The 17522-nt window shown below is 41.6% G+C and overlaps 1 pseudogene; it reads left to right on the top strand.

Annotated features, from left to right (window-relative positions):
* The first annotated feature begins 6823 nt into the window (after window positions 1-6823).
* LOC786851 (splicing factor 3B subunit 4-like) lies at window positions 6824-17522 on the top strand (annotated as a pseudogene).

Genomic DNA, 17522 nt, shown 5'->3' with positions numbered 1-17522 from the left:
TTCTCCCTCTCTCACCATCATCATCATTTCAGTTTGCATTGCCAGCAGCCTCAAATCTTTGGTGATGAAGGAGGGTTTACATAAACAACACTCAAACAACTAAAATCCTTATCTTTCTTGGCTCCCATCTCTGTGTTGACTCAAAATGTGCTGAGTACATTTTGTGGTATCAGAGTCCTCGTCACTGCCCCCACCTATCTGTTGCATCACCAGCAGGCTTTCCTGACACAAACATTTAGCAGGGCATTTCTCAGGCACGATGGATCACAGCCTGTGGAGACCATGGTGACAAGACTAAAGACCCAAGAACCTGCTGTTCTAGCCATAACCAGAGCTGCTTCTACCTCTGGAGGAGACAGGAAAGCAGGGGGCACTGAAGGCGGCATATTTAAGTGTGGGATGGAACAAGCAGGGAGGGGGGACTCCTCTCCCTGTGGTGACTTGACAGCTGTCCCTAGGCTTGGCTGTCCCTCTCCTGGCTGGCCCTGAGCTACTGTTCCTGTGCCCACATCAGCTTACACGTGGAGCCTGGCTTCCCTGCATGTCAACAGCCCTCTTTCAACTGAATCATAAATCCCTGACACCTAGTTGACCATCTACTAAGTTCATAGGTGCCTGGGCCCCCCAGTAAGGTATATAGAGGCTCTGTGTGGTTCTGGTCCCAAGAGCAAGGTTGTGTCTTATCCCTGAACGTGAGATGATGTATTCGGCATGGACTTCAGAGTCAGACAGATTGAGGATGGGCCCAGGGCAAGACCCCGAGCAAGTTCCTAAATCTCTTGGAGCCTCAGTTTTTCTGTAAGTAAAATGAGGATAACAATACCTATTTCAGAATGTTGACTTGAGCATTACAGGCAGTAAAGGGAAACACCAGGCCCACGGGAAGTTCTCAATAGAGGGATTATTGTTATCAAGGCTTTTCAGATCCTACTGGGCCAGACTCTGAGGGGCACTGAGATGTGCAGATGTGCCCAGGCTACCCTCAAGGGTTGCTTCCTACCACCACGCTCTGGCCATACTGAGCACTCCGCTGTTTTCCCAACAAGTCATGGGTTGCATGGCTTCTGGCTTCCATGCCCGCTCTCACGCTGGGCGTTGCGCCTCCTCCCTTCGTCACCCAGAGCACTTGTCCTTTGCTGTGTAGCACCTGGAACATCCCGGGGCCCACAGTGTTATGCAGGTGAGTTTCAGGTGGTGCCGAGTTCGCCTCCAGGAACTAGCAGAGTGTCTGGAACACAGGAAGTGATCCCACCCTTCCAGCTCCCAACCACATTGGTCTCAGTGTCAATGGCTGTCTTCACCAAGATCTTGTACATGTTTTTTAAAATTTTTTCTTTATTGCTATTACAAATAATGCTTGGATTTCCCTTGAGGTGTGTACTTGTGATGATAAAGATTCTCTGTTTTCTGGGGTGTCCAGGGTTCTTTATATATTGCTGTTTTTGTTTTTAATTTTTGGCCACACCCTACAGCATGTGGGACCTTGGTTCCTTGACCAAAGATCAAACCTGAGCCCTCTGCATTGGAAGGCAGAGTCTTAACCCTAGATGGCTGGGGAAGTCCCTAAACATCAAGTTTTTTGACTGCTGTTCACATCTTTTTACCATGAGTCTATCAATTTTGAGAAAATGGAACTAAAATCACCTATCAAATTTGTCAAGCTCCCCATGAGACTTGGCAGTTTTTTGCTTCTGTCCTTTGAGGCTATACTGTTAGATTACATTTTTTCCTGGTGATTTTTTCTTTCAACTAATCCTTGTTGCTCCAAAGCTTATGTGTTCGGATATTATATTGTTACACCTGCTTTCTTTTGATTAATTTTTGTCTGTAATGTCTTTTTAAAGCCTACCACCCTCCTCCTCCCCTTTGCTAAAGGTTACTTTCTCTGATACAGTAAGTAAGTGTTAGTTGCTTAGTTGTGCCTGACTCTTTGCAACCCCATGTACTGCAGCTCACCAGGCTCCTGTGTCCATGAGGTTTTCCAGACAAGGATACTGGAGTGGGTTGCCCTTTCCTTCTGCAGAGGATCTTCCTGACCCAGGGATCGAACCCGGGTCCCTGAACTGCAGGCAGATTCTTTACCAACTGAGCTACAAGGGAAGCCCTTCTGTGATGTAAGTTTGCCTATTTAAATAGCAAATGACTGGAATTTTGGTAAAATCTGATGTGAAAATAATAATAATTACCATAATAAATTCTTACACAGAACTTACTACATGCCAAGGATTGCTATATGTGCCTTTATTTTTTAATGTATTAAAGCATTTATTTCCCACAGAATCTATCAACTATACTATATACTATAGTTGTCTCCATTTTATTTATAAGGAAACTGATGCACAGAGAAGTTAACTTGCCCAAGGTCCCAGAGCTAATCTATGTCAGCATTTTAACCCAGTCAGTCTAGTTCTAGATTTGATACTTCATGGGCTGGTTTAATCTGTTTCCTTTTATTGTGATTATTGACTGATTTCTATCATATTATTTTATATTTTTATTTACCATGGTACTACTTTGTTTCTTTTATCTTTCTGCATGTACTTCTCCTGGTTGTATTGTATTTCTTTAAAACATTTTTTTATGGACTTTAAAATGTTTTTACTTCACCAGAGTTTTAAATGTCCAACAAGTCTACAAGTTAATGTGAAATGACAGAAGTCTCTCAAGCTTATCTCCATTTTCTACTGTGCAAAAATAAATTTTGGCTCTTAGAAAATCCTGTTATTACTCTTGACCTTTCAGTTTTGGGTTTATTTTAGCTACAGGTTTATGATTATCCATTAATTGTTAATGGAAATTGGGTTCTTTTCCATATATACATATCTTGTACACACACATACTTTCTATCCCTGCTTTTCTGAAACCAAGCAGAACTCTGTGGGGCCCTCCTGGGTTCAAATCCTTTCTTTGTCTCCTGTTTCTTTTTTGTAGGAAAAAGGTTTCAGCTTTCTAGACCTTTCCTGAGTTCCAAGTTCAGTTCAGTTCAGTTCAGTTCAGTTGCTCAGTAGTGTCTGACTCTTTGCGACCCCACGGACTGCAGCACACCAGGTTTCCCTGTCCATCACCAACTCCCTGAGCTTATTCAAACTCATGTCCATTGAGTTGGTGATGCCATCCAACCATCTCATCCTCTGTCATCCCCTTCTCCTTCTGCCTTCAATCTTTCCCAGCATCAGGGTCTTTTCTAGTGAGTCAGTTCTTCGCATCAGGTGGCCAAAGTATTGGAGTTTCAGCTTCAGCATCAGTCCTTCCAATGAATATTCAGGACTGATTTCCTTTAGGATGGACTGGTTTAATCTCTTTGCAGTCCAAGGGACTCCCAAGAGTTTTTCTCCAACACCACAGTTTAAAATCATCAATTCTTTGGTGCTCAGCTTTTTTTATAGTCCAACTCTCACATTCATACATGACTACTGGAAAAACTATAGCTTTGACTAGGCGGATCTTTGTTGGCAAAGTAATGTCTCAGCTTTTTAATATGCTTTAATATGCTGGTCATAGCTTTTCTTCCAAGGAGCAAGCGTCTTTTAATTTCAAGGCTGCAGTCACCAACTGCAGTGATTTTGGAGCCTGAGAAAATAAAGTCTCTCACTGTTTCCATTGTTTCCCCATCTATCTGCCATGAAGTGATGGGACCAGATGCCATAATCTTAGTTTTCTGAATGTTGAGTTTTAAGCCAACTTTTTCTCTCTCCTCTTTCACTTTCATCAAGAGGCTCGTTACTTCTTCTTCATTTTCTGCCATAAGGGTGGTATCATCTGCATATCTGAGGTTATTGATATTTCTCCTGGCAATATTGATTCCAGCTTGTGCTTCATCCAGCCCAGCATTTTGCATGATGTACTCTGCACAGAAGTGAAATAAGCAGGGTGACAATATACAGCCTTGATGTATTCCTTTCCCTATTTGGAACCAGTCTGTTGTTCCATGTTCAGTTCAAACTGTTGCTTCCTGACCTGCATACAGATTTCTCAGGAGGCAGGTCAGGTGGTCTGGTATTCCTATCTCTTGAAGAATTTTCCACACTTTGTTGTGATCCACACAGTCAAAGGCTTTGGCATAGTCAATAAAGCAGAAATAGATGTTTTTCTGGAACTCTCTTGCTTTTTTGAAAATCCAACAGATATTGGCAATTTGATCTCTGGTTCCTCTGCCTTTTCTAAATCCAGCTTGAACATCTGGAAGTTCATGTACTGTTGAAGCCTGGCTTGGAGAATTTTGAGCATTACTTTACTAGCATGTGAGATGAGTGCAATTGTGTGGTAGTTTGAACATCCTTTGGCATGGCCTTTCTTTGGGATTGGAATGAAAACTGACCTTTTCCATCCTGTGGCCACTGCTGAGTTTTCCAAATTTGCTGGCATATTGAGTGCAGCACTTTCACAGCATCATCTTTCAGGATTTGGAATAGCTCAACTGGAATTCCATCACCTCCACTAGCTTTGTTCGTAGTGATGCTTCCTAAGGCCCACTTGACTTCACATTCCAGGAGGTCTGGCTCTAGGTGAGTGATCACACCATCATGATTATCTGGGTCATGAAGATCTTTTTTGTATAGTTCTTCTGTGTATTCTTGCTACCTCTTCTTAATATCTTCTGCTTCTGTTAGGTCCATACCGTTTCTGTCCTTTACTGTGCCCATCTTTGCATGAAATGTTCCCTTGGTATCTCTAATTTTCTTGAAGACATCTCTAGTCTTTTCCATTCTATTGTTTCCCTCTTTTTCTTTGCACTGATTATGGAGGAAGCTTTCTTATCTTTCCTTGCTATTCTCTGGAAATCTGCATTCAAATGGATATATCTTTCCTTTTCTCCTTTGCCTTTAGCTTCTCTTCTCAGCTATTTGTAAGGCCTCCTCAGACAACCATTTTGCTTTTTTGAATTTCTTTTTCTTGGGGATGGTCTTGAGCACTGCCTCCTGTACCATGTCATGAACCTCCATCCATAGTTCTTCAGGGACTCTGTCTATCAGATCTAATTCCTTGAATCTGTTTGTCACTTCCACTGTATAGTCATAAGGGATTTGATTTAGATCATACCTGAATGGTTTAGTGGCTTTCCCTACTTTCTTCAATTTAAGTCTGAATTTGGCAATAAGGAGTTCATGATCTGAGCCACAGTCAGCTCCCAGGTGGAGGATGGTAACTTCAGGCGGAGCATGAGATTCCTGGAACACTGCCCTTGTTACCCTGCCACCAACCAATCAGAAGAAAGTCACACCCTGCAGCCCCTAACTCTTATTTTGCTTTTAAAAGCTTGTCCCCCCAAAGCATTGGGGATTTTGAGGTTTCTGAGCATGAGCCACACATTCTCTCAGCTTGGCTCTTGCGATAAATCTTCCGCTGCTCCAGACTCCATCGTTTCCATCTGTTTGGCCTCACTGTGAGTCAGGCCCAGGAACTTGCGTCCCATAACATCTTCTCTTTCTTTTTGTGGTCATGCTCTGGTGTGGGTCTGTTTGCAATTCCTGCACTAGGCATGAGAGTACTCAATGGGCCCTTTCCATTTAGCAACTCATTTCCTGCGGTTCAGAGAAAGTTTCCTGAGTAACTTCTTTGATAGTTTCCCTTAATCCGTCTCTTACTGGAACTCTTATTGTCTGAAAGTTGCAGCTCCAGGATTGGTTCTCTCACATTCTAAATTTTCATCTTTACCAACTTTATTTATGTTGTAATCCTCCTATTGTGTTTTGGCTTGTTTATTTTGATTTATTTTATTTCTGTAATTTTTTAAATTTCCAAGAGCTATTTTTTCCCCCTGACCATCCATGTTGTCATTTAAAGAAAAACTCTTTTCTGGTTTTATGGTTAAAATATCTCTTCTTACATCTCTCTGCATTTTTCCTTTTTTCTTTTCTTCTCCCTGTAAAGACTCTCTTTCTGTACATTGCTGTTTTCTACTTTTTATTTTGGCCCACGTTTTTCATATGAGAGACTCTCTTTAGATGTACTATGATTCTTGATGGTCTGCTTGTAAGTGGGAAACTCTTACAGAGCTCATAGAACATACTACAAAGTTCTAAAGTCAAACAGTCTGGTATTGGCATATGAAGAGGCAAACAAATAGAACAGACTGATGAGTCCAGAAGTAGGTCCAAGAACAAATGGAAATGTAGTATGTGAGAAACATTAGATCTTGATTAATGGGGAGACAGCATTGAAACAACTAAATAGCTATTTGGGAAAAGATAAAGTTGGATTCATTCCTCATACCATATACTCCCAAAGCATGAAAGATAAATGAGATGAATAAACTTCAAATGCATGAGAGATACATACAAGTACATACAAGTACTAAAGAGAAAATACAAGTGATTCACTTTATACCTTGAGAGTAGTGACACACTAATTATGACTTTAAATCCAGAAGTAGTGAATGAAAAGATTAATTTGACTATACAAAAATAAAAATATTTTGCAGGACAAAAGATCAAATTTCTACCAATAAGCAACGTCAAAAGATGTTGATAAACTAAAAGAAAAATATTTTGCAGGACAAAAGATCAAATTTCTACCAATAAGGAACGTCAAAAGACACGATAAACTAAAAGAAACTATTTATGTGTATTATAGCTTAAAGCAAATTAATGCATAAGAGAAAAGGAATAAAACAATCTTTTAAAAGAAAGATCCTGCAATTAAAAACTTGAATTATAAATATCTATATGAAGTCATCAATTTTTTCCTATATCACATACCTTTCATTAACTACAAGAGTCTACAAGCAAAGACAACCCAATGGCAATGAGCACACTATGCTAAGCACTGGAACCTGGTTCATAAATACCATTTTTCACTAAAACAAACCAAGTCCCTTGCAGAAATGGCTGATCCAGACCTGGGGCAAACTAAGGACAAGGTGAGCTTGGGAAATCTCGTTGCATCAGAAATCAAGGAAGCATTCAAAGTGTCAACCTGACTGGCTGAAGAATGCTCAGATAGCTGGTAAACATTGTTTCTGGATGCGTCTGTAGGGCTGTCTCTGAAAGAGACTAGCATTTGACCTGGTGGAGTAAATAAAGAAGATTCCCTCCCCAATGTGGGTAGGCATCATCCAGTCTTTTAAAAAAAATACTTAAGCATTTATTTGACTGCACTGAGTCTTAGTTGTAGCACTCAGGAGCTTTGATCTTAGTTGCAGCATGTGGGATCTAATATCCCAGACCAGGTCTCCCCCATTAGGAGCGCAGAGTCTTAGCCACTGGACCACCAGAGAAGACTCCATCATCCAATCACTGAAGGGTATGAATAAAACAAAAAAGCAGAGGAAGGGCAAATTCCATCTCTCTGCTTGAGCTGGAACTTTAACCTTCTCCAGCTCTTGTACACTGGAGCTCCTGGCCTTTGGACTCTGGACTGGGGATTAACACAATCAGCACCCCCACCCTATCTCCTTTTCTTGGGATTTTGAGTTCATCCCAGGGCTTATACTCTTGGCTCCCTTGGTTCTTGGACCTTTGAGTTTAGACCAGCTTTCCTGTATCTCCAGCTTACAGATAGCAGATTGTGGGATTTCTCAGCATCCCTGATAATAAATCTCTTTAGATATTGGTCCTGTTTCTCTAAAGAATCCTGACTTATAAATGGGATGTGTTAAAAGAACATAGGAGGAGCTTGAAAGGGCTCACACTAGCCAAATTTCTAAGAAGAGATTGAGCATCAAATGTGGCTTTACTGTATTGTAATGACTGTGAATTGTCACAAAAATTGAAAAAGAAAATAATTCCTTGAGTCCAAAGTGACAACCAAAAGATAAAGATAAAATTTAATTTACCACCACTGAGGAGAATATTTAAACATTTCCTTTGGGCTTCCCTTGTGGCTCAGCTGGTAAAGAATCCGCCTGCAGTGTGGGAGGCCTGGGTTCAGTCCCTGGATTGGGAAGATCCCCTGGAGAAGGGAAAAGCTACCCACTCCAGTATTCTGGCCTGGGGAAGTCCATGGACTGTATAGTCCATGGGCTTGAAAAGAGTTGGACATGACTGAGTGACTTTCACTTTCTTCTATAAATTGACCAAAGGAAATAGTTAAGCATTTGCCCTGATGTTCAGGAAGAACTGTAGTTCACCCCCATTGATAAGGGAGAGCTTTTCTTTATAGAATGTCAGCTAACACATGTAGAATAAATGGTAGAAAGTCACCATTTTGCAGCTCCTCCAATGAAATAATCATTTCAAAGAAAGATCTTGAATGTATGCTAATTCATCAGGTTGCCAAGGAACAACAGAGTGCCAAGGGATCATATGTTAATGACAAAGGAAAACAGCATGTCTTCACAACTAAGAGCCCTCCTAGTCACCATCTTGACAAGTGATGAAACAGGATCACTAACAGTGGACACCTGGACACTGTGTTTCTCCGGATGAGATCTAATGTAAAGTTCCTGCCTTCTCTTTAGCACATTCTTGTCAGAAATACTTTAAACACAGCCTGAACATAACTGAGTCTTTAGTTGGATTCCAATTGATGGGAAATACAGAAGACAGAGAAACAAGGTTAATGACACTACAAAGAAACCATCAGACAGTTTAAGAATATGAGACATTCTACAAGACAACTGGCTTGGTCTTTTCAAATAGTCAACGTCATTTTTTAAAATGTGGGAATAATTTAGTGAAGACTGAAGACTAGTGACAACCAGGGGCAATGCATGAAGCTTGACTGAATCTTCTTTTTTAATTTTTATTTTACATTAGAGTATAGTTGATTTCCAATATTGTGTTGGTTTCAGGTATACAACAAACTGATTCAGTTATATATATATATATATATATATATATATATATATATACATTTATCCATGCTTTTTCAGATTTTTTCCCCATGTACATTATTACAGAATATTGAGTTGAGTTCCCTGTTGACAGTAGGTCCTTGATATCTATTTTACATATAGTAGATATGTGTACGGAGAAGGCAATGGCACCCCACTCCAGTACTCTTGCCTGGAAAATCCCATGGATGGAGCAGCCTGGTAGGCTACAGTCCATGGGGTTGCTAAGAGTCAGACACGACTGAGTGACTTCACTTTCACTTTTCACTTTCATGCATTGGAGAAGGAAATGGCAACCCACTCCAGTGTTCTTGCCTGGAGAATCCCAGGGACGGGGGAGCCTGGTAGGCTACTGTCTATGGGGTCACACAGAGTCGGACACGACTGAAGTGGCTTAGCATAGCATAGCATAGCATAGGTATGTGTATGTTAATCCCCAAACCCTAATTTATCCCTCCCCGCCCCCTTAATTGGATCTTGACTGAGAAAATAATAAAGCAATAATAAAAAGCTTATTAAATGAAAAATGGGAAAATTTGAGCATAGACTGTATATCCAATGGTATTATGGAATTATTATTAATTTTCCTAGGTATGATAAGAGTATCATGGCTTTGTAGGAGAGTGTCCTTAATTTTTAGAATATGCAAGCTGAAGTTGTTTACAGGAAAAGCACATGCTACCTGCAACTTCCAAAGGGTTAAGCATACATATAAAATACATTCATAGAGAGAGGAAGTCAATATGGCAAAATGTTAACAATTACTGGGCCTAGATGGAGAGTATTAGGGTGATCATTGTACTGTTCTTTCAAGTTTTCTATATGTTAGAAAAATTTCATGGTAAATTAGAAGAGAAAAAATGAAGCTGATGTGAAGCCTTGAGTCCATGGGTTACTTAATAGTGTTTCATCTTGACCACAAAACCCCTCTAGTGTGTCTTTAGGCCTATTAATATTTTATTGGCTTAGTCTAATTACACAGGGAGAATGTTCCAGTCTCCCTTCTGTTTAGCTTTAGCCAAACAGGCCAACATTTTGGCCAAAAGGAAGGATAGTGTGTGGAGAGAGGAGTCTTATAACTCAATATATAAAGTTTTACTTAAATCCTCTGTTTTTAGGTATGGAAATCCTGGCCACAAGAATATCTCGTTTTCCCCAGGCCAGAGACCTGCTCTTTCACTCTTTCCAGAGAATAAACCTCTGGCTTCCTGCTGCTTTGGGGGAAGGACAGTAACCCAGCTGAAAAGAATCTGTGGCTGCTAATGACTGAGCTTTCAGGAGTTTAGTGATACAGATCTGGGGATTTCCTGAACTTTCTCCACTGCTGCTTCAAAATCCATCTTCTCAGGTGTGTTCAGTTATTATCATCTGACTATCTACAGGTCTTCCAGCTTCCAAAATTCCTTTTTTTGTCTCTTATTCTCTTTGTGGGTTTATGCTTTTTTTTTTTTAAAGTGCACTTCTGTGACATTTTATTGGGATTTGAGAAAAGAGCAGAGACTAATGCATGTAATCAATCCATCAGCCTTTACTGGAAGTCAATCTGATGTTCTTTAGCCTCTTTTTCCCATATGCTAGTTTGAAAGTTATCTCTTCTTTGTATTCTTTAATGGGTTGTCCTTGAAATTTTAATCTTTCTGTTTGACTTAACAAAGTCTAAAGATAATCAATATTCTTATCTTTTTTCTGAATAATGCAAAGACTGCAGAAAGCTTTCACTTTGACCTCTCCTTTCCCGCTTTCCACACTACTTTGGTCTAATATTTTCTTTGTTCTTTCCAACACCTCCTTTTAAGCAGTCCCTTCATCGATAATATTTATTGAGGCTCCCTGCCATGTGGCAAGAGGTGTTCTGAGCACTGGAAATACAACAGTGAATAAGAGAGACAAAACTACTCATAAAAATGTGTTTTAAAAAATTTTATACGTTTACTTACTTATTTGACTACACCAGGTCTTAGTTGCGGCGTGTGGTCTAGTTCCCTGACCAGGAATCGAACTTGGGCCTCCTGCATTGAGAACAGAGTGTTAGCCGCTGAACCACCAGGGAAGTCCCATAAAAATGTTTTATGTTAGGTTGAACTATATGAAATTTCTAATATTTTGCCAATTTTTAGTTATAAAAGACTCATCTCAAGTTGGTTAACTATATGTATGTTTAAATATATACATATGCATATTTATATAAATACATGTAAAATCACTAATGCTTTTTTAATTTACCTAAACAGTTATTAATTTCATTGTTTATTGCTTCCATGTTACCTGTATCCCACTTCTCTCTGGGTCTGTTTCCATTTCAGATCCTGAGTAGTTCTTTCTAAAAACATTTTTATTTATTTATGGCTAGTCTTGGTCTTCACTGCTGCATGGGCTTTTCTCTAGTTGCGGTGCACTGGTTTCTCATTGCGGTGGCTTCTCTTTTTGTGGAGCACAGACTTTAGGGCAAGTGGGCTTCAGGAGTTGCAGCGCGTGGGCTCAGTAGTTGTAGTTCTTGGGCTCCAGAGCACCGGCTCAGTAGTTGTGGCGTATGGGCTTAGCTGCTCTGCAGCATGTGGGATCTTGCCAGATCAGGGATCAAACCCATGTCTCCTGAATTGGCAGGCAGATTCTTTACACTGAGCCACCAGGGAAGTCCCTGAGTAGTTCTTTGAATGAAGATCTGTCAGTGATAAAAGTCCTTCTCTGAAATTAACCTGTTACCCTTGAATAACGGTTTACTTGAGTATGATTCTTAGTTGGCCATTCATTTACCTCAGTCCTTTGAAAATATATTGCTGATAAGCCAGCTGAGAGTTTAATAATTTTCATTTGTAGATAATTAGTCTTTTCTCTTTGGCTGGTTTTAAGATACTTTGTCTTTGATATTCTGCAGATTCATTATACTGTGTCTTAATTTTATTTGTTTTAATTTAATTTTAATCCTACTCAAGACTCAGGATGCTTCTTATATATGATGATTCAGATCACAACTTTCTTCAATTTTCAAAATTTCTCAGTCATCATCTTTTGAATATTGCCTGTTCTAAAGTGTTTGTGTTACCTGTGCAGAAATCCTAGTAGGAATATATTGGGTCTTCAAACTCTGTTCTTCATGCCTCTTAATATTTATTTATTTTTATTTTATTTATTTTGGCTGCTCTGGGTCTTGGTTGCTGCACGCAGCCTTGCTCTAGGTGCAGAGACTAGGGACTACTCTCTCGTGGTGGTGTGTGGGCTTCTCACTGTAGTGGCTTCTCTTGCTATAAAGCATGGGCTCCAGGGTATGCAGGCTTCAGTTGTTGCGATTCATGGGCTCCAAGAGCACAGGCTCAGTAGTTGTGGCATATGGACTTAGTTGCCCCACGGCATGTGGGATCTCTCTGGATCAGGGATCGAACCCGTATCCCCTGCATTGCAAAATGGATTCTTATCCACTGTACCGCCAAGGAAGTCCAAGAACAAGGTACCTTTTCATCTTTATAAATATACATTATTTTTTTTTAACTCTACATCCAGGTTATGTTGTCAATTATTGGACTGGAGGGAAAAAAAAAAAAAAACAGATGGCTAACTCTTTTCCAAAAGTGCAGATGTCTGTGAAACCCAGCTAGCCCTGGTGGCTCAGACAGTAAAGAATCTGCCTGCAATATGGGAGGCCTGGGTTCAGTCCCTGGGTTGGGAGGATCCCCTGGAGAAGGGAATGGCAACCCACTCTGGTATCTTGCCTGGAGAATTCCATGGACAGAGGAGCCTGGCAGGGTGCAGTTCATGGGATCACAAAGAGTCAGACACAACGGAGTGACTAAGCACACACACGCTATGCAACAGGAAAACAGTGAAGACAAGGAAACAAACAAGTTTTGTGGAAATAATCTGGTTTAAGACACTTCATAGTGTTATCTGACTCTCCTTGTTGTATTATCAAAATATCTGCTTGTCCCACTATTTGATGATGTTAAATATGATCACTTGTTTAAGATAACCCACCAGATTTCTCCCCACTACAAAAGTAAAGTTTAGTGATTGATACATAATCTGTGGGGAAGGCATGTATGTATTCCTTTCCTCAATAATGTTTCATTTAATGGTTTTAGCATTTATTGATGAACCTTGCCTGAATCAAATATTCCCTGAGGGTTGCAAAATAGCAATTTAGAAAAATTACAGTATTCCATTCACATATAGTAGCTGTTTTCTTCTATAAGTAAGAACTTTTAGGGTATTGGGTTTTGAATCCAAAGACCTGAACAAAAATGTTTAACCTGAATCTAATGATGAGGAAGTTAGTTAAATTCATATCATCTTCTCTGGACTCTTCAAAAGAAGTCCGTGTCTGGGCTGGTGAATACTGTTCTTAATGTAAAGAGAATGACAGAGACATAACAACCTGAGGAAGTGTGTCGGATCCTGAATTTTAAAAAAAGACAGAGAGAGAGAAAACAGCTATAAAAGCCATTTGGAGAGAACTGGGAAAACTTGGAATATGTGGTGTACATGAGATGATATTGAAGAATTATGTTAACCTTCATAGTGTGATAGTGGTATTCTGTTTATGTCCAGTGTGCTTATTCTTAGGAGATGTATGTTGAAGTATTTAGTGTGAAGTGTCACTCCGTATACAATTATTTAAAATGGCTCCTAGGGACTTCCCTAGTGGTCCACTGGTTAAGATTTTATGTTTCAATGCAAGGGATGTTGGTTCAATCCCTGGTCAGGGAACTAAAATCCCACATGCCTTGCAGGCAAAAAAATCAAAATATAAAACAGAAGCAATATTGTATCACATTCAATAAAGACTTTAAAAGTGGTTTATATATTTTAAAAAACTTAAAAAATATTGAAATGGGAGGCAGCGGGAGCTTTTCCACCATGGCCACTAGGCCAATCTCTGTCTAAGTGGAACCAAGGATGCCACAAGGAGGGCCTTGATGAGAAGGTTAGTAAACCACTGCTGTGAGAACTCTCTCTCCAGGCAAGGCCAGTAGTCAACATCCACATGCCAAAGGATAGAGTCACTGGTCAGCACCAAGGCTATGGCTTTGTGGAATTCTTAGGTGAGGAAGATGCTGACTCAGCCATAAACATCATGAACATGATCAAACTCTATGGGAAGCCAATACAAGTGAAGAAGGCATCAGCTCACAGCAAAAACTTGGATGTGGGGGCCAACATTTTCATTGGGAACCTGGACCCAGAGATCCATGACAAGTTGCTTTATGATACTTTAAGTGCCTATGGGTTCATCTTGCAAACTCCCAAGGTTATGTGGGACCCTGACACAGGCAACTCCGAAGGTCATGCCTTTATTAGTTCAGTTTCATTCAACGCTTTGGATCCAGCGACTGAGCCATGAATGGGCAGTACCTCTATAACCTCCCCATCACTGTGGGAGGACACAGAAGGACTCCAAGGGCGAGTGCCATGGCTCAGCAGCTGAACGACTTGTGGCAGCACAGAACCACTCTCCCAGGCTGACGACCCTCATCAGCTGTTTGCCGATGCACCACCTCCACCCTCTGCGTCCAATCCTGTGGTATCATCTTTGAGGTCTGGGCTTCCTCCTCCATGCATGCCTCCTTCTGGCTCTGTCCCACCCCCAGTACCGCCTCCTGGAGCCCTTCCACTCAGGATATCCCCAGTCATGCCCCCCCACCTATGCCTCCTGGGGCTGGAGGACATGGTCCCCCATCAGCGGGAACCCCAGGGGCTGGACATCCTGGACATGGACACTCACATCCTCACCCATTCCCACTGGGTGGGATGCTCCATCTAGAGATGTCTCAGATGCAGCTGGTCCACCACAGCCCTCACGGCTTGGGACAGCCCCATGCTGGGCCCCCTGGCTCTGGAGGGCAGCCATCACCCCAACCACCACCTGGGATGCGTCACCCTTGACATCTTCTCATGAGCATGCCCCACCCCCGCCAGGGGCCTCTGTTTGGCTCTACTGTGGGTCTCCCAGTCCTATGCCTCCGCATGGTATGCATGGACCTCCTCTACTGATGCCCCCTAACGGATGGATACACTGGCCCTCCATGACCTCCACCCTATGGCTACCAGTGGGGGCCGTTCCCTCCACCCAGACCCACTTCCTGGTCTCCAGTTCCCCCTCGAGGCCCACTTCGAGGCCTTCTCCCTCGGTGATTTCTCATTGTCTTTCCTCCTATTATAGCCTCCCAATGTCTGTTTACTTCCTTGGACCAATCAGAGTTGCTATAACACTGAGGAGCTAAGGCACTAATCCCTTGCAGGCCTTTCTTTTTTAAGTGTAATTTTTTTCACAAGAGGTTTTATTTATTTACTTTTTTCTATGTTGGCCCTATGTGTTTTGCAAATACACAGAGAAAATAAAATGGTTCCACACACATATGTGTACACCTAACATGTACACATATACAAATACCTGCAACCAAACCAAACATTTTAAAAACTAAAACTATAAAATATCATCAAACAGGGAAGCATGGGTGTGTCTTGCATCTACGTACTGTATTATTCTAGTTTGGCCAGAAAAACAGAAGCCACTCAGTTTTTCAAGTGTGAAAGACTATATTGTAGAAAATTAAAGGTTGATAAAACTGTTGGAAGGGCTGAAGGAGTGACCATCTCAATTAGTTCTAGAAGGAGTGATTCTCAAAAACTCACCTGTAAGTGGCTACAAATGGGAAAGTGAAAGTTGCTCAGTTGTGTCCGACTCTTTGTGATCCCATGGACTATACAGTCCATGGAATTCTTTAGGCCAGAATACTGGAGTGGGTACCTTTTCCCTTATCCAGGGGATCTTCCTAACCCAGGGATCAAACCCAGGTCTCCTGCATTGCAGGTGGATTCATTACCAGCTGAGCCACAAGGGAAGCCCAAGAATACTGGAGAGGGTAGCCTATCCCTTCTCCAGCGGATATTCCCGACCCAGGAATCAAACTGGGGTCTTCTGCATTGCAGGTGGATTCTTTACCAACTGAGCTATCAGGGAAGCCCCTACAAATGGGAAGCTCACCTAACTATCTTAGTTTGCAAAGCCAATGAGAGTGATTCTTAAGAAAGTCACCCAGGGGGCTATCCTGGTGGTCCAGTGGTTAAGAATCTGTCTGCCAATGCAGGAAACACAGGATCGATCCCTGTTCTGGGAACTAAGATGCCTCAAGCCTGTTCGTCACAAATACTGAGCTTGGGCACCTTGGAACCCATAATCTGCAACAAGAGAAGACGCTGCCTTGAGAAACCCGAGCACCGCAACTAGAGAGCAGCCCCTACTCGCTGTTACTAGAGAAAGCCTGTACACAGCAACAAAGGGCCCATGAGCTGCAACAAAGGCTCAGCACAGCTATAAATAAACAAATAAACAAAAAAATTTTTAAAAAGAAGAAAAAGTCATCTGGAAGCTGCTTTAAACTCCAAGTCTGGCTGTGTATCTGCCTGCAACAACCAGTGAAGAATAATGGTCTCTACCCTTGCATCTTACACTGGTGACTCTTATCTAGGCCCACAGAGAGAAGGGAATTCTGGGAAATGTGGTTCCAGGTGTCTCCTCTGCACCACAGAAAAGACCTTGGAAACGGTGGTGATGATGAGGATTCAGACAATCAAGTGTATACTTTATAGCTTCAGTCAGTTCAATCGCTCTGTTGTGTCCAACTCTTTGTCACCCCATAGACTACAGCATGCCAGCCTTCCCTGTCCATCACCAACTCCCAGAGCTTGCTCAGACACATTTCCATTGAGTTGGTCATGCCATCCAACCATCTCATCCTCTGTCATCCGCTTCTCCTCCTGCCTTCAATCTTTCCCAGCATCAGGGTCTTTTTCAATGAGTCCGTTCTTCATATCAGGTGGCCAAAGTACTGGAGCTTCAGCTTCAGCATCAGTCCTTTCAGGGAATATTCAGGACTGATCTCCTTTAGGATGGACTGGTTGGGACTCCTTGCAGTCCAAGGGACTCTCAAGAGTCTTCTCCAACACCATAGTTCAAAAGCATCAATTCTTTGGTGCTCAGCTTTCTTTATGGCCCAACTCTCACATCCATACATGGCTACTGGAAAAACCATAGCTTTGACTAAATGGACCTTTGTCAGCAAAGTAATGTCTCAGCTTTTTAATATGTTATCTAGGTTGGTCATAGCTTTTCTTCCAGGGAGCAAGCATCTTTTGCTTTCTTTCATGGCTGCAGTCACCATCTGTAGTGATTTTGGAGCCCAAGAAAATAGTTTCTTACTGTTTCCTTTGTTTTCCCATCTATTTGCCATGAAGTGATGAGACCGGATGCCATGATCTTCGTTTTCTGAATGTTGAGTTTTAAGCCAACTTTTTCTCTCTCCTCTTTCACTTTCATCAAGAGGCTCATTAGTTCTTTTCTTTCTGCCACAACAGTGGTGTCATCTGCATATCTGATGTTACTGATATTTCTCCTGGCAATCTTGATTCCAGTTTGTGCTTCATCCAGCTAGACATTGTGCATGATGTACTCTGCATAGAAGTGAAATAAGCAGGGTGACAATATACAGCCTTGACAAACTCCTTTTCCTATTTGGAACCAGTCTGTTGTTCCATGTCCAGTTCTAACTGTTGCTTCCGGACCTGCATACAGGTTTCTCAAGGGGCAGGTCAGGTGGTCTGGTATTCCCGTCTCTTTCAGAATGTTCCACAGTTTATTGTGATCCACACAGTCAAAGGCTTTGGCATAGTCAATAAAGCAGAAATAGATGTTTTTCTGGAACTGTCTTGCTTTTTCCATGATCCAGCGGATGTTGACAATTTGGTCTCTGGTTCC

Source organism: Bos taurus, chromosome 15 (genome assembly GCF_002263795.3).
Source record: "Bos taurus isolate L1 Dominette 01449 registration number 42190680 breed Hereford chromosome 15, ARS-UCD2.0, whole genome shotgun sequence".
Classification (NCBI taxonomy): Eukaryota; Metazoa; Chordata; class Mammalia; order Artiodactyla; family Bovidae; genus Bos; species Bos taurus.
Note: the sequence above shows the minus strand (reverse complement) of the source record. Positions and strands in the feature narration are given on the sequence as shown.